A 22381-nucleotide genomic window follows, 5' to 3' on the forward strand; every position below is an offset into this window, starting at 1 on the left:
TTTCAGGAGCCAGCCAGCCACTCCCAGCCACAGGCCCCCAAACACAAACTACGGCCCTTTACCCTGGAAGTAAAACTGACCTGCCCATCTTCTGGCTGGCAGATTGCAGGAGCCACTTGGCTCTATCAAGCCAATCCGACTTGGCACTGGTGCCACCTTTCTTCTGGGAACCATCCTGCGCTGCGTGGATTTTTAGGAGCCAGCCGGCCACTCCCAGCCACAGGCCCCCAAACACAATATGTGGTCCTTTTCTCTGGAAGTAAAACTGACCTGCCCATCTTCTGGCTGGAAGATTGCAGGAGCCACTTGGCTCTATCAAACCAGCCCGACTTGGCACTGTTGCCACATTTAATCTGGGAACCATCCTGCATATCGTGGATTTTCAGGAGCCATCCGGCCACTCCCAGCCACAGGCCACCGAACAAAAACCACGGCCCTTTTCCCAGGCAACAAAACTCACTCGCCCCGCTTCTGGCTGGCAGATTGCAGGAGCCACTTGGCTCTATAAAACCAGCCCGATTTGGCACTGGTGCACCCTTGGGTCTGGGTATCATCCTGCGTATCTTGGATTTTAAGGAGCCAGCCGGCCACTCCCAGCCACAGGCCCCAAACACAATCTACGGCCCTTTTCCCTGGAAGTAAAACTGACCTGCCCATCTTCTGGCTGGCAGATTGCAGGAGCCAGTTGGCTCTATCAAGCCAGACCGACTTGGCACTGGTGCCACCTTTCTTCTGAGAACCATCCTGCGTATGGTGGATTTTTAGGAGCCGGCAGGCCACTCCCAGCCACAGGCCCCCAAAAAAAAAATGTGGTCCTTTTCTCTGGAAGTAAAACTGACCTGCCCATCTTCTGGCTGGCAGATTGCAGGAGCCACTTGGCTCTATCAAACCAGCCTGATTTGTCCGTGGTGCACCCTTGGGTCTGGGAATCATCCTGCGTAGGGTGGATTTTCAGGAGCCAGCCGGCCACTCCTAGCCACAGGCCCCCAAACAAAAATGTGGTCCTTTTCTCTGGAAGTAAAACTGACCTGCCCATCTTCTGGCTGGCAGATTGCAGGAGCCACTTGGCTCTATCAAACCAGCCCGACTGGCACTGGTGCCACCATTAATTTGGGAACCATCCTGCGTATCGTGGATTTTCAGGAGCCAGCCGGCCACTCTCAGCCACAGGCCACCGAACATAAACCACGGCCCTTTTCCCAGGCAACAAAACTCACCCGCCCCGCTTCTGGCTGGCAGATTGCAGGAGCAACTTGGCTCTATCAAACCAGCCCGATTTGGCCGTGGTTCACCCTTGGGTCTGGGAATCATCCTGCGTATCGTGGATTTTCAGGAGCCAGCCGGCCACTCCCAGCCACAGGCACCCGAACACAAACCGCGGCCAGTTTAACGAGCAAACAAAACTAACCTGCCCCGCTTCTGGCTGGAGGATTGCAGGAGCCACTTGGCTCTATCAAACCAGCCCGACTGGGCACTGGCGTCCCCTTGGGTCTGGGAACCATCCTGCGTATCGTGGACTTTCAGGAGACATCCGGCCACTCCCAGCCACAGGCCCCCAAACACAAAATACTGCCCTTTTCCCTGGAATTAAAATTGACCTGCCCATCTTCTGGCTGGCAGATTGCAGGAGCCACTTGGCTCTATCAAACCAGCACGACTTGGCCCTGGTGCCACCTTTCATCTGGGAACCATCCTCCGTATCGTTGATTTTCAGGAGCCAGCCGGCCACTCCCAGCCACAGACCCGCAAACAGAAAGTACTGCACTTTTCCCAGGAAGTAAAACTGACCTGCCCATCTTCTGGCTGGCAGATTGCAGGAGCCACTTGGCTCTATCAAACCAGCCCGACTTGGCCGTGGTGCACCCTCGGGTCTGGGAATCATCCTGCGTAACGTGGATTTTCAAGAGCCAGCCGGCCACTCCCAGCCACAGGCCCCCAAACACAAACTACGGCCATATACCCTGGAAGTAAAACTGACCTGCCCATCTTCTGGCTGGCAGATTGCAGGAGCCACTTGGCTCTATCAAACCAGCCCGACTTGGCACTGGTGTCACCTTTCTTCTGGGAACGATCCTGCGTATGGTGGATTTTCAGGAGCCAGCCGGCCACTCCCAGCTACAGGACCCCAAACAAAAAATATGGTCCTTTTCCCTGGAAGTAAAACTGACCTGCCCATCTTCTGGCTGGCAGATTGTAGGAGCCACTTGGCTCTTTCAAACCAGCCCGACTTGGCACTGGTGCCACCATTCATCTGGGAACCATCCTGCGTATGGTGGATTTTCAGGAGCCAGCCGGCCACTCCCAGCCACAGGCCCCGGAAAACAAACCATGACCCTTTTCCCTGGCAAACAAAACTCATCCACCCCGCTTATGGCAGGCAGATTGCAGGAGCCACTTGGCTCTATCAAACCAGCCCGACTTGGCACTGGTGCCACATTTAATCTGGGAACCATCCTGCATATCGTGGATTTTCAGGAGCCAGCCGGCCACTCCCAGCCACAGGCCACCGAACAAAAACCACGGCCCTTTTCCCAGGCAACAAAACTCACCCACCCCGCTATTGGCTGGCAGATTGCAGGAGCCACTTGGCTCTATAAAACCAGCCCGGTTTGGCACTGGTGCACCCTTGGGTCTGGGAATCATCCTGCGTATCGTGGATTTTCAGGAGCCAGCCGGCCACTCCCAGCCACAGGCCCCAAACACAATCTACGGCCCTTTTCCCTGGAAGTAAAACTGACCTGCCCATCTTCTGGCTGGCAGATTGCAGGATCCAGTTGGCTCTATCAAGCCAGCCCGACTCGGCACTGGTGCCACCCTTCTTCTGAGAACCATCCTGCGTATGGTGGATTTTTAGGAGCCAGCAGGCCACTCCCAGCCACAGGCCCCCAAACACAAATATGGTCCTTTCCCCCTGGATGTAAATCTGCCCTGTCCATCTTCTGGCTGGCAGATTGCAGAGGCCACTTGGCTCTATCAAACCAGCACGACTTGGCCGTGGTGCACCCTTGGGTCTGGGAATCATCCTGCGTATCGTGGATTTTCAGGAGCCATCCGGCCACTCCCAGCCACACACCCGCAAACAGAAACTACTGCACTTTTCCCAGGAAGTAAAACTGACCTGCCCATCTTCTGGCTGGCAGATTGCAGGAGCCACTTGGCTCTATCAAGCCAGCCCGACTTGGCAGTGGAGCCACCTTTCATCTGGGAACCATCCTGCGTAACGTGGATTTTCAGGAGCCAGCTGGCCAGTCCCAGCCATAGGCCCCCAAACAAAATCTACGGCCCTTTTCCCTGGAGGTAAATCTGACCTGCCCATCTTCTGGCTGGCAGATTGCAGGAGCCACTTGGCTCTATCAAACCAGCCCGACTTGGCACTGGTGACACCTTTAATCTGGGAACCATCCTGTATATCGTGGATTTTCAGGAGCCAGCCGGCCACTCCCAGCCACAGGCCACCGAACATAATCCACGGCCCTTTTCCCAGGCAACAAAACTCACCCGCCCCGCTTATGGCTGGCAGATTGCAGGAGCCACTTGGCTCTATAAAACCAGCCCGGTTTGGCCGTGGTGCACCCTTGGGTCTGGGAATCATCCTGAGTATGGTGGATTTTCAGGAGCCAGCGGGCCACTCCCAGCCACAGGCCCCCAAACACAATCTACGCCCCTTTACCCTGGAAGTAAAACTGACCTGCCCATCTTCTGGCTGGCAGATTGCAGGAGCCACTTGGCTCTATCAAGCCAGCCCGACTTGGCACTGGTGCCACCTTTCTTCTGAGAACCATCCTGCGTATGGTGGATTTTCAGGAGCCAGCCGGCCACTCCTAGCCACAGGCCCCCAAACAAAAATGTGGTCCTTTTCTCTGGAAGTAAAACTGACCTGCCCATCTTCTGGCTGGCAGATTGCAGGAGCCACTTGGCTCTATCAAACCAGCCCGACTGGCACTGGTGCCACCATTAATTTGGGAACCATCCTGCGTATCGTGGATTTTCAGGAGCCAGCCGGCCACTCTCAGCCACAGGCCACCGAACATAAACCACGGCCCTTTTCCCAGGCAACAAAACTCACCCGCCCCGCTTCTGGCTGGCAGATTGCAGGAGCAACTTGGCTCTATCAAACCAGCCCGATTTGGCCGTGGTTCACCCTTGGGTCTGGGAATCATCCTGCGTATCGTGGATTTTCAGGAGCCAGCCGGCCACTCCCAGCCACAGGCACCCGAACACAAACCGCGGCCAGTTTAACGAGCAAACAAAACTAACCTGCCCCGCTTCTGGCTGGAGGATTGCAGGAGCCACTTGGCTCTATCAAACCAGCCCGACTGGGCACTGGCGTCCCCTTGGGTCTGGGAACCATCCTGCGTATCGTGGACTTTCAGGAGACATCCGGCCACTCCCAGCCACAGGCCCCCAAACACAAAATACTGCCCTTTTCCCTGGAATTAAAATTGACCTGCCCATCTTCTGGCTGGCAGATTGCAGGAGCCACTTGGCTCTATCAAACCAGCACGACTTGGCCCTGGTGCCACCTTTCATCTGGGAACCATCCTCCGTATCGTTGATTTTCAGGAGCCAGCCGGCCACTCCCAGCCACAGACCCGCAAACAGAAAGTACTGCACTTTTCCCAGGAAGTAAAACTGACCTGCCCATCTTCTGGCTGGCAGATTGCAGGAGCCACTTGGCTCTATCAAACCAGCCCGACTTGGCCGTGGTGCACCCTCGGGTCTGGGAATCATCCTGCGTAACGTGGATTTTCAAGAGCCAGCCGGCCACTCCCAGCCACAGGCCCCCAAACACAAACTACGGCCATATACCCTGGAAGTAAAACTGACCTGCCCATCTTCTGGCTGGCAGATTGCAGGAGCCACTTGGCTCTATCAAACCAGCCCGGCTTGGCACTGGTGTCACCTTTCTTCTGGGAACGATCCTGCATATGGTGGATTTTCAGGAGCCAGCCGGCCACTCCCAGCTACAGGACCCCAAACAAAAAATATGGTCCTTTTCCCTGGAAGTAAAACTGACCTGCCCATCTTCTGGCTGGCAGATTGTAGGAGCCACTTGGCTCTTTCAAACCAGCCCTACTTGGCACTGGTGCCACCATTCATCTGGGAACCATCCTGCGTATGGTGGATTTTCAGGAGCCAGCCGGCCACTCCCAGCCACAGGCCCCGGAAAACAAACCATGACCCTTTTCCCTGGCAAACAAAACTCATCCACCCCGCTTATGGCAGGCAGATTGCAGGAGCCACTTGGCTCTATCAAACCAGCCCGACTTGGCACTGGTGCCACATTTAATCTGGGAACCATCCTGCATATCGTGGATTTTCAGGAGCCATCCGGCCACTCCCAGCCACAGGCCACTGAACAAAAACCACGGCCCTTTTCCCAGGCAACAAAACTCACCACCCCGCTATTGGCTGGCAGATTGCAGGAGCCACTTGGCTCTATAAAACCAGCCCGGTTTGGCACTGGTGCACCCTTGGGTCTGGGAATCATCCTGCGTATCGTGGATTTTCAGGAGCCAGCCGGCCACTCCCAGCCACAGGCCCCAAACACAATCTACGGCCCTTTTCCCTGGAAGTAAAACTGACCTGCCCATCTTCTGGCTGGCAGATTGCAGGATCCAGTTGGCTCTATCAAGCCAGCCCGACTCGGCACTGGTGCCACCCTTCTTCTGAGAACCATCCTGCGTATGGTGGATTTTTAGGAGCCAGCAGGCCACTCCCAGCCACAGGCCCCCAAACACAAATATGGTCCTTTCCCCCTGGATGTAAATCTGCCCTGTCCATCTTCTGGCTGGCAGATTGCAGAGGCCACTTGGCTCTATCAAACCAGCACGACTTGGCCGTGGTGCACCCTTGGGTCTGGGAATCATCCTGCGTATCGTGGATTTTCAGGAGCCAGCCGGCCACTCCCAGCCACACACCCGCAAACAGAAACTACTGCACTTTTCCCAGGAAGTAAAACTGACCTGCCCATCTTCTGGCTGGCAGATTGCAGGAGCCAGTTGGCTCTATCAAACCAGCCCGACTCGGCACTGGTGCCACCTTTCATCTGGGAATCATCCTGCGTATCGTGGATTTTCAGGAGCCAGCCGGCCACTCCCAGCCATAGGCCCCCAAACACAAACTACGGCCCTTTTCCCTGGAAGTAAAACTGACCTGCCCATCTTCTGGCTGGCAGATTGCAGGAGCCACTTGGCTCTATCAAACCAGCCCGACTCGGCACTGGTGCCACCTTTCATCTGGGAACCGTCGTGCGTATCGTGGATTTCCAGGAGCCAGCCGGCCACTCCCAGCCACAGGCCCCGGAAAAGAAACCACGACCATTTTCCATGGCAAACAAAATTCACACACCCCGCTTATGGCTGGCAGATTGCAGGAGCCACTTGCTACTATCAAACCAGCCCGACTCGGCACTGGTGCCCCCTTTCATCTGGGAACCATCCTGCGTATCATGGATTTTCAGGAGCCAGCTGGCCACTCCCAACCATAGGACCCCAAACAAAAACTACGGCCCTTTTCCCTGGAAGTAAATCTCACCTGCCCATCTTCTGTCCGGCAGATTGCAGCAGCCACTTGGCTCTATCAAACCAGCCCGACTCGGCACTGGTGCCACCTTTCATCTGGGAACCATCCTGCGTATCGTGGATTTTCAGGAGCCAGCCGGCCACTCCCAGCCACAGGCCCCGGAAAACAAACCACGACACTTTTCCCTGCTAAACAAAACACACACACCCCGCTTATGGCTGGCAGATTGCAGGAGCCACTTGGCTCTATTAAGCCGGTCCGACTTGGCACTGGTGCCACCTTTCTTCTGGGAACCATCCTCCGCTGCGTGGATTTTTAGGAGCCAGCAGGCCACTCCCAGCCACAGGCCCCCAAACACAATATGTGGTCCTTTTCTCTGGAAGTAAAACTGACCTGCCCATCTTCTGGCTGGCAGATTGCAGGAGCCACTTGGCTCTATCAAACCAGCCCGATTTGGCACTGGTGCACCCTTGGGTCTGGGAATCATCCTGCGTATCGTGGATTTTCAGGAGCCAGCCGGCCACTCCCAGCCACAGGCCCCAAACGCAATCTACGGCCCTTTTCCCTGGAAGTAAAACTGACCTGCCCATCTTCTGGCTGGCAGATTGCAGGAGCCAGTTGGCTCTATCAAGCCAGCCCGACTTGGCACTGGTGCCACCTTTCTTCTGAGAACCATCCTTCGAATGGTGGATTTTTAGGAGCCAGCAGGCCACTCCCAGCCACAGGCCCCCAAACAAAATATGTGGTCCTTTTCTCTGGAAGTAAAACTGACCTGCCCATCTTCTGGCTGGCAGATTGCAGGAGCCACTTGGCTCTATCAAACCAGCCCGATTTGGCCGTGGTGCACCCTTGGGTCTGGGAATCATCCTGCGTATGGTGGATTTTCAGGAGCCAGCCGGCCACTCCCAGCCACAGGCCCCCGAACACAAATATGGTCCTTTCCCCCTGGATGTAAAACTGCCCTGTCCATCTTCTGGCTGGCAGATTGCAGGAGCCACTTGGCTCTATCAAACCAGCACGACTTAGCCCTGGTGCCACCTTTCATCAGGGAACCATCCTCCGTATCGTTGATTTTCAGGAGCCAGCCGGCCACTCCCAGCCACACACCCGCAAACAGAAAGTACTGCACTTTTCCCAGGAAGTAAAACTGACCTGCCCATCTTCTGGCTGGCAGATTGCAGGAGCCACTTGGCTCTATCAAGCCAGCCCGACTTGGCACTGGAGCCACCTTTCATCTGGGAACCATCCTGCGTATGGTGGATTTAAAGGAGCCAGCCGGCCAGTCCCAGCCACAGGGCCCCAAACCCTAAATATGGTCCTTTTCCCTGGAAGTAAAACTGACCTGCCCATCTTCTGGCTGGCAGATTGCAGGAGCCACTTGGCTATATCAAACCAGCCCGACTCGGCACTGGTGCCACCTTTCACCTGGGAACCGTCGTGCGTATCGTGGATTTTCAGGAGCCAGCCGGCCACTCCCAGCCACAGGCCCCGGAAAAGAAACCACGACCCTTTTCCATGGCAAACAAAATTCACACACCCCGCCTATGGCTGGCAGATTGCAGGAGCCACTTGCTACTATCAAACCAGCCCGACTCGGCACTGGTGCCACCTTTCATCTGGGAACCATCCTGCGTATCGTGGATTTTCAGGAGCCAGCAAGCCACTCCCAACCATAGGCCCCCACACAAAAACTACAGCCCTTTTCCCTGGAAGTAAATCTGACCTGCCCATCTTCTGGCTGGCAGATTGCAGGAGCCACTTGCTACTATCAAACCAGCCCGACTTGGCACTGGTGCCACCTTTAATCTGGGAACCATCCTGTATATCGTGGATTTTCAGGAGCCAGCCGGCCACTCCCAGCCACAGGCCACCGAACATAATCCACGGCCCTTTTCCCAGGCAACAAAACTCACCCGCCCCGCTTCTGGCTGGCAGATTGCAGGAGCCACTTGGCTCTATCAAACCAGCCCGATTTGGCCGTGGTTCACCCTTGGGTCTGGGAATCATCCTGCGTATCGTGGATTTTCAGGAGCCAGCCGGCCACTCCCAGCCACAGGCACCCGAATACAAACCGCGGCCATTTTAACGAGCAAACAAAACTAACCTGCCCCGCTTCTGGCTGGAGGATTGCAGGAGCCACTTGGCTCTATCAAACCAGCCCGACTGGGCACTGGCGTCCCCTTGGGTCTGGGAATCATCCTGCGTATCGTGGACTTTCAGGAGACAGCCGGCCACTCCCAGCCACAGGCCCCCAAACACAAAATACTGCCGTTTTCCCTGGAATTAAAATTGACCTGCCCATCTTCTGCCTGGCAGATTGCAGGAGCCACTTGGCTCCATCAAACCAGCCCGACTTGGCACTGGTGCCACCTTTCATCTGGGAACCATCCTGCGTATCGTGGATTTTCAGGAGCCAGCCGGCCACTTCCAGACACAGCCCCCGAACTCATGCCACGGCCCTTTTCCCTGGAAGTAACAAAGACCTGTCCATCTTCTGGCTGACAGATTGCAGAAGCCAATTGGTTCTATCAAACCAGCCCGACTTGGCACTGGTGCCACCTTTCATCTGGGAACCATCCTGCGTATCGTGGATTTTAAGGAGCCAGCTGGCCACTCCCAGCCACAGACCCGCAAACAGAAAGTACTGCACTTTTCCCAGGAAATAAAACTGACCTGCCCATCTTCTGGCTGTCAGATTGCAGGAGCCACTTGGCTCTATCAAACCAGCCCGACTTGGCCGTGGTGCACCCTCGGGTCTGGGAATCATCCTGCGTAACGTGGATTTTCAAGAGCCAGCCGGCCACTCCCAGCCACAGGCCCCCAAACACAAACTACGGCCATATACCCTGGAAGTAAAACTGACCTGCCCATCTTCTGGCTGGCAGATTGCAGGAGCCACTTGGCTCTATCAAACCAGCCCGACTTGGCACTGGTGTCACCTTTCACCTGGGAACCATCCTGCGTATGGTGGATTTTCAGGAGCCAGCCGGCCACTCCCAGCCACAGGACCCCAAACACAGAATGTGGTCCTTTTCCCTGGAAGTAAAACTGACCTGCCCATCTTCTGGCTGGCAGATTGTAGGAGCCACTTGGCTCTTTCAAACCAGCCCGACTTGGCACTGGTGCCACCATTATTCTGGGAACCATCCTGCGTATGGTGGATTTTCAGGAGCCAGCCTGGCACTCCCAGCCACAGGCCCCGGAAAACAAACCACGACCCTTTTCCCTGGCAAACAAAACTCATTCACCCCGCTTATGGCAGGCAGATTGCAGGAGCCACTTGGCTCTATCAAACCAGCCCGACTCGGCACTGGTGCCACCTTTCATCTGGGAATCATCCTGCGTATCGTGGATTTTCAGGAGCCAGCCGGCCACTCCCAGCCATAGGCCCCCAAACACAAACTACGGCCCTTTTCCCTGGAAGTAAAACTGACCTGCCCATCTTCTGGCTGGCAGATTGCAGGAGCCACTTGGCTCTATCAAACCAGCCCGACTCGGCACTGGTGCCACCTTTCATCTGGGAACCGTCGTGCGTATCGTGGATTTTCAGGAGCCAGCCGGCCACTCCCAGCCACAGGCCCCGGAAAAGAAACCACGACCATTTTCCATGGCAAACAAAATTCACACACCCCGCTTATGGCTGGCAGATTGCAGGAGCCACTTGCTACTATCAAACCAGCCCGACTCGGCACTGGTGCCCCCTTTCATCTGGGAACCATCCTGCGTATCATGGATTTTCAGGAGCCAGCTGGCCACTCCCAACCATAGGACCCCAAACAAAAACTACGGCCCTTTTCCCTGGAAGTAAATCTCACCTGCCCATCTTCTGTCCGGCAGATTGCAGCAGCCACTTGGCTCTATCAAACCAGCCCGACTCGGCACTGGTGCCACCTTTCATCTGGGAACCATCCTGTGTATCGTGGATTTTCAGGAGCCAGCCGGCCACTCCCAGCCACAGGCCCCGGAAAACAAACCACGACACTTTTCCCTGCTAAACAAAACACACACACCCCGCTTATGGCTGGCAGATTGCAGGAGCCACTTGGCTCTATTAAGCCGGTCCGACTTGGCACTGGTGCCACCTTTCATCTGGGAACCATCCTGCGCTGCGTGGATTTTTAGGAGCCAGCAGGCCACTCCCAGCCACAGGCCCCCAAACACAATATGTGGTCCTTTTCTCTGGAAGTAAAACTGACCTGCCCATCTTCTGGCTGGCAGATTGCAGGAGCCACTTGGCTCTATCAAACCAGCCCGACTTGGCACTGGTGCCACATTTAATCTGGGAACTATCCTGCATATCGTGGATTTTCAGGAGCCAGCCGGCCACTCCCAGCCACAGGCCACCGAACAAAAACCACGGCCCTTTTCCCAGGCAACAAAATTCACCCGCCCCGCTTCTGGCTGGCAGATTGCAGGAGCCACTTGGCTCTATCAAACCAGCCCGATTTGGCACTGGTGCACCCTTGGGTCTGGGAATCATCCTGCGTATCGTGGATTTTCAGGAGCCAGCCGGCCACTCCCAGCCACAGGCCCCAAACGCAATCTACGGCCCTTTTCCCTGGAAGTAAAACTGACCTGCCCATCTTCTGGCTGGCAGATTGCAGGAGCCAGTTGGCTCTATCAAGCCAGCCCGACTTGGCACTGGTGCCACCTTTCTTCTGAGAACCATCCTTCGAATGGTGGATTTTTAGGAGCCAGCAGGCCACTCCCAGCCACAGGCCCCCAAACAAAATATGTGGTCCTTTTCTCTGGAAGTAAAACTGACCTGCCCATCTTCTGGCTGGCAGATTGCAGGAGCCACTTGGCTCTATCAAACCAGCCCGATTTGGCCGTGGTGCACCCTTGGGTCTGGGAATCATCCTGCGTATGGTGGATTTTCAGGAGCCAGCCGGCCACTCCCAGCCACAGGCCCCCGAACACAAATATGGTCCTTTCCCCCTGGATGTAAAACTGCCCTGTCCATCTTCTGGCTGGCAGATTGCAGGAGCCACTTGGCTCTATCAAACCAGCACGACTTAGCCCTGGTGCCACCTTTCATCAGGGAACCATCCTCCGTATCGTTGATTTTCAGGAGCCAGCCGGCCACTCCCAGCCACACACCCGCAAACAGAAAGTACTGCACTTTTCCCAGGAAGTAAAACTGACCTGCCCATCTTCTGGCTGGCAGATTGCAGGAGCCACTTGGCTCTATCAAGCCAGCCCGACTTGGCACTGGAGCCACCTTTCATCTGGGAACCATCCTGCGTATGGTGGATTTAAAGGAGCCAGCCGGCCAGTCCCAGCCACAGGGCCCCAAACCCTAAATATGGTCCTTTTCCCTGGAAGTAAAACTGACCTGCCCATCTTCTGGCTGGCAGATTGCAGGAGCCACTTGGCTATATCAAACCAGCCCGACTCGGCACTGGTGCCAACTTTCACCTGGGAACCGTCGTGCGTATCGTGGATTTTCAGGAGCCAGCCGGCCACTCCCAGCCACAGGCCCCGGAAAAGAAACCACGACCCTTTTCCATGGCAAACAAAATTCACACACCCCGCCTATGGCTGGCAGATTGCAAGAGACACTTGCTACCATCAAACCAGCCCGACTCGGCACTGGTGCCACCTTTCATCTGGGAACCATCCTGCGTATCGTGGATTTTCAGGAGCCAGCAAGCCACTCCCAACCATAGGCCCCCACACAAAAACTACAGCCCTTTTCCCTGGAAGTAAATCTGACCTGCCCATCTTCTGGCTGGCAGATTGCAGGAGCCACTTGCTACTATCAAACCAGCCCGACTTGGCACTGGTGCCACCTTTAATCTGGGAACCATCCTGTATATCGTGGATTTTCAGGAGCCAGCCGGCCACTCCCAGCCACAGGCCACCGAACATAATCCACGGCCCTTTTCCCAGGCAACAAAACTCACCCGCCCCGCTTCTGGCTGGCAGATTGCAGGAGCCACTTGGCTCTATCAAACCAGCCCGATTTGGCCGTGGTTCACCCTTGGGTCTGGGAATCATCCTGCGTATCGTGGATTTTCAGGAGCCAGCCGGCCACTCCCAGCCACAGGCACCCGAACACAAACCGCGGCCATTTTAACGAGCAAACAAAACTAACCTGCCCCGCTTCTGGCTGGAGGATTGCAGGAGCCACTTGGCTCTATCAAACCAGCCCGACTGGGCACTGGCGTCCCCTTGGGTCTGGGAATCATCCTGCGTATCGTGGACTTTCTGGAGACAGCCGGCCACTCCCAGCCACAGGCCCCCAAACACAAAATACTGCCGTTTTCCCTGGAATTAAAATTGACCTGCCCATCTTCTGCCTGGCAGATTGCAGGAGCCACTTGGCTCCATCAAACCAGCCCGACTTGGCACTGGTGCCACCTTTCATCTGGGAACCATCCTGCGTATCGTGGATTTTCAGGAGCCAGCCGGCCACTTCCAGACACAGCCCCCGAACTCATGCCACGGCCCTTTTCCCTGGAAGTAACAAAGACCTGTCCATCTTCTGGCTGACAGATTGCAGAAGCCAATTGGTTCTATCAAACCAGCCCGACTTGGCACTGGTGCCACCTTTCATCTGGGAACCATCCTGCGTATCGTGGATTTTAAGGAGCCAGCTGGCCACTCCCAGCCACAGACCCGCAAACAGAAAGTACTGCACTTTTCCCAGGAAATAAAACTGACCTGCCCATCTTCTGGCTGTCAGATTGCAGGAGCCACTTGGCTCTATCAAACCAGCCCGACCTGGCCGTGGTGCACCCTCGGGTCTGGGAATCATCCTGCGTAACGTGGATTTTCAAGAGCCAGCTGGCCACTCCCAACCATAGGCCCCCAAACAAAATCTACGGCCCTTTTCCCTGGAAGTAAATCTGACCTGCCCATCTTCTGGCTGGCAGATTGCAGGAGCCACTTGGCTCTATCAAGCCAGCCCGACTTCGCACTGGTGACACCTTTCTTCTGAGAACCATCCTGCGCATGGTGGATTTTCAGGAGCCAGCCGGCCACTCCTAGCCACGGGCCCCCAAACAAAAAATGTGGTCCTTTTCTCTGGAAGTAAAACTGACCTGCCCATCTTCTGGCTGGCAGATTGCAGGAGCCACTTGGCTCTATCAAACCAGCCCGACTGGCACTGGTGCCACCATTAATTTAGGAACCATCCTGCATATCGTGGATTTTCAGGAGCCAGCTGGCCACTCCCAGCCACAGGCCACCGAACATAAACCACGGCCCTTTTCCCAGGCAACAAAACTCACCCGCCCCGCTTCTGGCTGGCAGATTGCAGGAGCAACTTGGCTCTATCAAACCAGCCCGATTTGGCCGTGGTTCACCCTTGGGTCTGGGAATCATCCTGCGTATCGTGGATTTTCAGGAGCTAGCCGGCCACTCCCAGCCACAGGCACCCGAACACAAACCGCGGCCATTTTAACGAGCAAACAAAACTAACCTGCCCCGCTTCTGGCTGGAGGATTGCAGGAGCCACTTGGCTCTATCAAACCAGCCCGACTGGGCACTGGCGTCCCCTTGGGTCTGGGAATCATCCTGCGTATCGTGGACTTTCAGGAGACAGCCGGCCACTCCCAGCCACAGGCCCCCGAACACATGCCACGGCCCTTTTCCCTGGAAGTAACACAGACCTGTCCATCTTCTGGCTGGCAGATTGCCGGAGCCACTTGGCTCTATCAAACCATCCCGACTTGGCACTGGTGCCACCTTTCATCTGGGAACCATCCTGCGCGGCGTGGATTTTCAGGAGCCAGCCGGCCACTCCCAGCCACAGGCCCCCGAACACAAATATGGTCCTTTCCCCCTGGATGTAAAACTGCCCTGTCCATCTTCTGGCTGGCAGATTGCAGAGGCCACTTGGCTCTATCAAACCAGCACGACTTGGCCCTGGTGCCACCTTTCATCTGGGAACCATCCTCCGTATCGTTGATTTTCAGGAGCCAGCCGGCCACTCCCAGCCACAGACCCGCAAACAGAAAGTACTGCACTTTTCCCAGGAAGTAATACTGACCTGCCCATCTTCTGGCTGGCAGATTGCAGGAGCCACTTGGCTCTATCAAACCAGCCCGACTTGGCCGTGGTGCACCTCGGGTCTGGGAATCATCCTGCGTAACGTGGATTTTCAAGAGCCAGCCGGCCCCTCCCAGCCACAGGCCCCCAAACACTAAATACGGCCATATACCCTGGAAGTAAAACTGACCTGCCCATCTTCTGGCTGGCAGATTGCAGGAGCCACTTGGCTCTATCAAACCAGCCCGACTTGGCACTGGTGTCACCTTTCTTCTGGGAACGATCCTGCGTATGGTGGATTTTCAGGAGCCAGCCGGCCACTCCCAGCCACAGGCCCCGGAAAACAAACCACGACCCTTTTCCTTAGCAAACAAAACTCATCCACCCCGCTTATGGCAGGCAGATTGCAGGAGCCACTTGGCTCTATCAAACCAGCCCGACTCGGCACTGGTGCCACCTTTCATCTGGGAACCATCCGGCGTATCGTGGATTTTCAGAAGCCAGCCGGCCACTCCCAGCCACAGGCCCCGGAAAACAAACCACGACCCTTTTCCCTGGCAGACAAAACTCACACACCCCGCTTATGGCTGGCAGATAGCAGGAGCCACTTGGCTCTATCAAACCAGCCCCATTCGGCACTGGTGCCACCTTTCATCTGGGAACCATCCTGCGTATCGTGGATTTTCAGGAGCCAGCCGGCCACTCCCAACCATAGGCCCCCCAAAAAAAACTACGGCCCTTTTCCCAGGAAGTAACACAGACCTGTCCATCTTCTGGCTGGCAGACTGCAGGAGCCACTTGGCTCTATCAAACCAGCCCGACTTGGCACTGGTGCCACCTTTAATCTGGGAACCATCCTGCATATCGTGGATTTTCAGGAGCCATCCGGCCACTCCCAGCAACAGGCCACCGAACATAAACCACGGCCCTTTTCCCAGGCAACAAAACTCACCCGCCCCGCTTCTGGCTGGCAGATTGCAGGAGCCACTTGGCTCTATAAAACCAGCCCCATTTGGCACTGGTGCACCCTTGGGTCTGGGAATCATCCTGCGTATCGTGGATTTTCAGGAGCCAGCCGGCCACTCCCAGCCACAGGCCCCCAAACACAATCTACGGCCCTTTTCCCTGGAAGTAAAACTGACCTGCCCATCTTCTGGCTGGCAGATTGCAGGAGCCAGTTGGCTCTATCAAGCCAGCCCGACTTGGAACTGGTGCCACCTTTCTTCTGAGAACCATCCTGCGTATGGTGTATTTTTAGGAGCCAGGCGGCCACTCCCAGCCACAGGCCCCCAAACAAAAAATGTGGTCCTTTTCTCTGGAAGTAAAACTGACCTGCCCATCTTCTGGCTGGCAGATTGCAGGAGCCACTTGGCTCTATCAAACCAGCCCGATTTGGCCGTGGTGCACCCTTGGGTCTGGGAATCATCCTGCGTATCGTGGATTTTCAGGAGCCAGCCGGCCACTCCCAGCCACAGGCACCCGAACAAAAACCGCGGCCATTTTCCCGAGCAAACAAAACTAACCCGCCCCCCTTCTGGCTGGAGGATTGCAGGAGCCTCTTGGCTCTATCAAACCAGCCCGACTTGACACTGGTGCCACCTTTCATCTGGGAACCATCCTGCGTATCGTGGATTTTCAGGAGCCAGCCGGCCACTCCCAGACACAGGCCCCCGAACACATGCCACGGCCCTTTTCCCTGGAAGTAACAAAGACATGTCCATCTTCTGGCTGGCAGATTGCAGAAGCCAATTGGTTCTATCAAACCAGCCCGACTTGGCACTGGTGCCACCTTTCATCTGGGAACCATGCTGCGTATCGTGGATTTTCAGGAGCCAGCTGGCCACTCCCAGCCACAGGCCTCCGAACACAAATATGGTCCTTTCCGCCTGGATGTAAAACTGCCCTGTCCATCTTCTGGCTGGCAGATTGGAGGAGCCACTTGGCTCTATCAAACCAGCACGACTTGGCACTGGTGCCACCTTTCATCTGGGAACCATCCTCCGTATCGTTGATTTTCAGGAGCCAGTCGGCCACTCCCAGCCACAGGCCCGCAAACAGAAAGTACTGCACTTTTCCCAGGAAGTAAAACTGACCTGCCCATCTTCTGGCTGGCAGATTGCAGGAGCCACTTGGCTCTATCAAACCAGCCCGACTTGGCCGTGTGGACCCTTGGGTCTGGGAATCATCCTGCGTATCGTGGATTTTCAGGAGCCAGCCGGCCACTCCCAGCCACAGGCTCCCAAACACAAACTACGGCCCTTTACCCTGGAAGTAAAACTGACCTGCCCATCTTCTGGCTGGCAGATTGCAGGAGCCACTTGGCTCTATCAAGCCAGCCCGACTTGGCACTGGTGCCACCTTTCTTCTGGGAACCATCCTGCGCTGCCTGGATTTTTAGGAGCCAGCAGGCCACTCCCAGCCACAGGCCCCCAAACACAATATGTGGTGCTTTTCTCTGGAAGTAAAACTGACCTGCCCATCTTCTGGCTGGCAGATTGCAGGAGCCACTTGGCTCTATCAAACCAGCCCGACTCGGCACTGGTGCCACCTTTCATCTGGGAACCATCCTGCATATCGTGGATTTTCAGGAGCCAGCCGGCCACTCCCAGCAACAGGCCACCGAATATAAATCACGGCCCTTTTCCCAGGCAAGAAAACTCACCCGCCCCGCTTCTGGCTGGCAGATAGCAGGAGCCACTTGGCTCTATCAAACCAGCCCGATTTGGCCGTGGTGCACCCTTGGGTCTGGGAATCATCCTGCGTATCGTGGATTTTCAGGAGCCAGCCGGCCACTTCCAGCCACAGGCCCCCAAACCCAATCTACGGCCCTTTACCCTGGAAGTAAAACTGCCCTGTCCATCTTCTGGCTGGCAGATTGCAGGAGCCACTTGGCTCTATCAAGCCAGCCCGTCTTGGAACTGGTGCCACCTTTCTTCTGCGAATCATCCTGCGTATCGTGGACTTTCAGGAGACAGCCGGCCACTCCCAGCCACAGGCCCCCAAACACAAATATGGTCCTTTCCTCCTGGAAGTAAAACTGACTTGCCCATCTTCTGGCTGGCAGATTGCAGGAGCCACTTGGCTCTATCAAACCAGCCCGACTTGGCACTGGTGTCACCTTTCTTCTGGGAACCATACTGTGTATGGTTGATTCAAAGGATCCAGAGGCCACTCCCAACCACAGGCCCCCAAACACAAAATATGGTCCTTTTCTCTGGAAGTAAAACTGACCTGCCCATCATCTGCCTGGCAGATTGCAGGAGCCACTTGGCTCTATCAAACCAGCCCGACTTGGCACTGGTGCCACCTTTCATCTGGGAAACATCCTGCGTATGGTGGATTTTCAGGAGCCAGCCGGCCACTCCCAGCCACAGGACCCCAAACAAAAAATATGGTCCTTTTCCCTGGAAGTAAAACTGACCTGCCCATCTTCTGGCTGGCAGATTGTAGGAGCCACTTGGCTCTTTCAAACCAGCCCTACTTGGCACTGGTGCCACCTTTCATCTGGGAACCATCCTGCGTATGGTGGATTTAAAGGAGCCAGCCGGCCACTACCTGCCACGGGCCCCAAACCCAAACCACGACCCTTTTCCCTGGCAAACAAAACTCACCCTCCCCGCTTCTGCCAGGCAGATTGCAGGAGTCACTTGGCTCTATCAAACCAGCCCGACTCGGCACTGGTGCCACCTTTCATCTGGGAATCATCCTGCGTATTGTGGATTTTCAGGAGACAGCCGGCCACTCCCAGCCATAGGCCCCCAAACACAAACTACGGCCCTTTACCCTGGAAGTAAAACTGACCTGCCCATCTTCTGGCTGGCAGATTGCAGGAGCCACTTGGCTCTATCAAACCAGCCCGACATGGCACTGGTGTCACCTTTCTTCTGGGAACCATCCTGCGTATGGTTGATTCAAAGGATCCAGCCGGCCACTCCCAGCCCACAGGCCCCCGAACACATGCCACGGCCCTTTTCCCTGGAAGTAACACAGACCTGTCCATCGTCTGGCTGGCAGATTGCAGGAGCCAATTGGATCTATCAAACCAGCCCAACTCGGCACTGGTGCCAACTTTCATCTCGGAACCATCCTGCGTATCGTCGATTTTCAGATGCCAGCTGTCCACTCCCAGCCACAGACCCCCAAACAAAAACTAAGGCCCTTTTCCCTGGAAGTAAAACTGACCTGCCCATCTTCTGGCTGGCAGATTGCAGGTGCTGCTTGGCTCAATCAAACCAGCCCGACTTGGCACTGGTGCCACCTTTCATCTGGGAACCATCCTGCGTATGGTGGATTTTCAGGCGCCAGCCGGCCACTCCCAGCCACGTGCCCCCGAACACAAACCACGCCCTTTTCCCTGGCAAAAAAAAAACTCAGATGCCTGGCATCTGGCTAGCAGATTGCATGAGCCACTTGGCTCTATCAAACCAGCCCGACTGGGCACTGGTGCCCCTTGGGTCTGCGAATCATCCTGCGTATCGTGGATTTTCAGTAGCCAGCCGGCCACTCCCAGCCACAGGCCCCCGAACACAAACTACGGCCCTTTTCCCTGGAAGTAAAACTGACCTGCCCATCTTCTGGCTGGCAGATTGCAGGAGACACTTGCTACTATCAAACCAGCCCGACTCGGCACTGGTGCCACCTTTCATCTGGAAACCATCCTGCGCGGCGTGGATTTTCAGGAGCCAGCCGGCCATTCCCAGCCACAGGCCCCCGAAAACAAACCACTTCCCGTTTCCCTGGCAAACAAAACTCACCCAACCCCCTTCTGGCTGGCAGATTGCAGGAGCCACTTGGCTCAATCTAACCAGCCCGACTTGGCACTGGTGCCACCTTTCATCTGGGAACCATCCTGCGCTGCGTGGATTTTCAGGAGCCAGCCGGCCACTCCCAGCCACAGGCCCCCAAACACAAACTACGGCCCTTTTCCCTGGAAGTAAAACTGACCTGCCCATCTTCTGGCTGGCAGATTGCAGGAGCTACTTGCCTCTATCAAACCAGCCCGACTCGGCACCGGTGCCACCTTTCATCTGGGAACCATCCTGCGTATCGTGGATTTTCAACAGCCAGCCGGCCACTCCCAGCCACGTGCCCCCAAACACAAACCACGGCCCTATTCCCTGGCAAAAAATCTCAGCTTCCTGGCATCTGGCTAGCAGATTGCAGGAGCCACTTGGCTCTATCAAACCAGCCCGACTCGGCACTGGTGTCCCCTTGGGTATGGGAATCATCCTGCGTATCGTGGATTTTCAGGAGCCAGACGGCCACTCCCAGCCACAGGCCCCCAAACACAAACTACGGCCCTTTTCCCTGGAAGTAAAACTGACCTGCCCATCTTCTGGCTGGCAGATTGCAGGAGCCACTTGGCTCTATCAAACCAGCCCGACTTGGCAGTGGTGCCCCCTTGGGCCTGGGAACCATCCTGCGCTGCCTGGATTTTAAGGAGCCAGCCGGCCATTCCCACCCACAGGCCCCAAACAAAAACACGGCCCTTTTCCCTGGCAAACCAAATTCACCCACCCCACTTCTGGCTGGCAGATTCCAGGAGACACTTGCCTCTATCAAACAAGCCCCACTTGTCACTGGTGCCACCTTTCATCTGGGAACCATCCTACGTATCGTGGATTTTCAGGAGCCAGCCGGCCACTCCAAGCCACAGGCCCCCAAACACATACCTCGGCCCTTTTCCCTGGAAGTAAAACTGACCTGCCCATCTTCTGGCTGGCACATTGCAGGAGCCACTTGGCTCCATCCAACCACCCAACTTGGCACTGGTGCCACCTTTCATCTGGGAACCCTCCGGCATATCGTGGATTTTCAGGAGCCAGCCGGACACTCCCAGCCACAGGCCCCGGAAAACAAACCACAAACCTTTTCCCTGGCAAACAAAACTCACCCACCCCGCTTCTGCCAGGCAGATTGCAGGAGCCACTTGGCTCTATCAAGCCAGCCCGACTTGGCACTGGTGCCACCTTTCATCTGGGAACCATCCTGCGTATCGTGGATTTTCAGGAGCCAGCCGAACACTCCCAGCCACAGGCCCCCAAACACAAACTACGGCCCTTTTCCCTGGAAGTAAAACAGACCTGCCCATCTTCTGGCTGGCAGATTGCAGGAGACACTTGCTACTATCAAACCAGCCCGACTCGGCACTGCTGCCACCTTTCATCTGGGAACCATCCTGCGTATCGTCGATTTTCAGATGCCAGCTGTCCACTCCCAGCCACAGACCCACAAACAAAAACTACGGCCCTTTTCCCTGGAAGTAAAACTGACCTGCCCATCTTCTGGCTGGCAGATTGCAGGAGCTACTTGGCTCAATCAAACCAGCCCGACTTGGCACTGGTGCCACCTTTCATCTGGGAACCATCCTGCGTATCGTGGATTTTCAGGGGCCAGCCGGCCACTCCCAACCACAGGCCCCGGAAAACAAACCACGACCCTTTTCCCTGGCAAAAAAAACTCAGCTGCCTGGAATCTGGCTAGCAGATTGCAGGAGCCACTTGGCTCTATCAAACCAGCCCGACTGGGCACTGGTGTCCCCTTGGGTCTGGGAATCATCCTGCGTATCGTGGATTTTCAGGAGCCAGCCGGCCACTCCCAGCCACAGGCTCCCCGAACACATACCACGACCCTTTTCCTTGGAAGTAGAACTGACCTGCCCATCTTCTGGCTGGCAGATTGCAGGAGGCACTTGGCTCTATCAAACCAGCCTGACTTGGCACTGGTGTCACCTTTCATCTGGGAAGCATCCTGCGTATCGTGGATTTTTAGGTGCCAGCCGGCCACTCCCAGCCACAGGCCCCCAAACACAAACTACGGCCCTTTTCATTAGAAGTAAAACTGACCTGCCCATCTTCTGGCTGCCAGATTGCAGGAGACACTTGCTACTATGAAACCAGCCTGACTCGGCACTGGTGCCACCTTTCATCTGGAAACCATGCTGCGCGGCGTGGATTTTCAGGAGCCAGCCGGCCATTCCCAGCCACAGGCCCCCGAAAACAAACCACTTCCCGTTTCCCTGGCAAACAAAACTCACACACCCCGCTTCTGCCTGGCAGATTGCAGGAGCCACTTGGTACTCTCAAACCAACCCGACTTGGCACTGGTGCCACCTTTCATCTGGGAACCATCCTGCGTGGCGTGGATTTTCAGGAGCCAGCTGGCCATTCCCAGCCACACGCCCCCGAAAACAAACCACTTCCGGTTTCCCTGGCAAAAAAAACTCACCCACCCCGCTTCTGGCTGGCAGTTTGCTGAAGCCACTTGGTACTCTCAAACCAACCCGACTTGGCACTGGTGCCACCTTTCATCTGGGAACCATCCTGCGTATGGTGGATTTAAAAGAGGCAGCCGGCCACTCCCAGTTACAGGACCCCAAACCCAAAATATGGTCCTTTTCCCTGGAAGTAAAACTGACCTTCCCGTCTTCTGGCTGACAGATTGCAGGAGCCACTTGGCTCTATCAAACCAGCCCGACTCGGCACTGGTGCCACCTTTCATCTGGGAACCATCCTGCGTACCATGGATTTTCAGGAGCCAGCCGGCCACTCCCAGCCACAGGCCAGCGAACACAAACCACGGCCCCTCTCCTTGGCAAAAAAACTCACCCACCCCGTTTCTGGCTGGCAGATTGAAGGAGCCACTTGGATCTATCAAACCAGCCTGACTGGGCACCTGTGTCACCTTTCATCTGGGAACCATCCTGCGTATCGTGGATTTTAAGGAGCCAGAAGGCCACTCCCAGCCACAGGACCCCAAACCCAAAATATGGTCCTTGTCCCTGGAAGTAAAACTGACCTGCCCATCTTCTGGCTGGCAGATTGCAGGAGACACTTGGCTCTATCAAACCAGCCCAACTCGG

This window comes from Zonotrichia albicollis, unplaced genomic scaffold (assembly GCF_047830755.1).
Source record: "Zonotrichia albicollis isolate bZonAlb1 unplaced genomic scaffold, bZonAlb1.hap1 Scaffold_83, whole genome shotgun sequence".
Taxonomy (NCBI): Eukaryota; Metazoa; Chordata; class Aves; order Passeriformes; family Passerellidae; genus Zonotrichia; species Zonotrichia albicollis.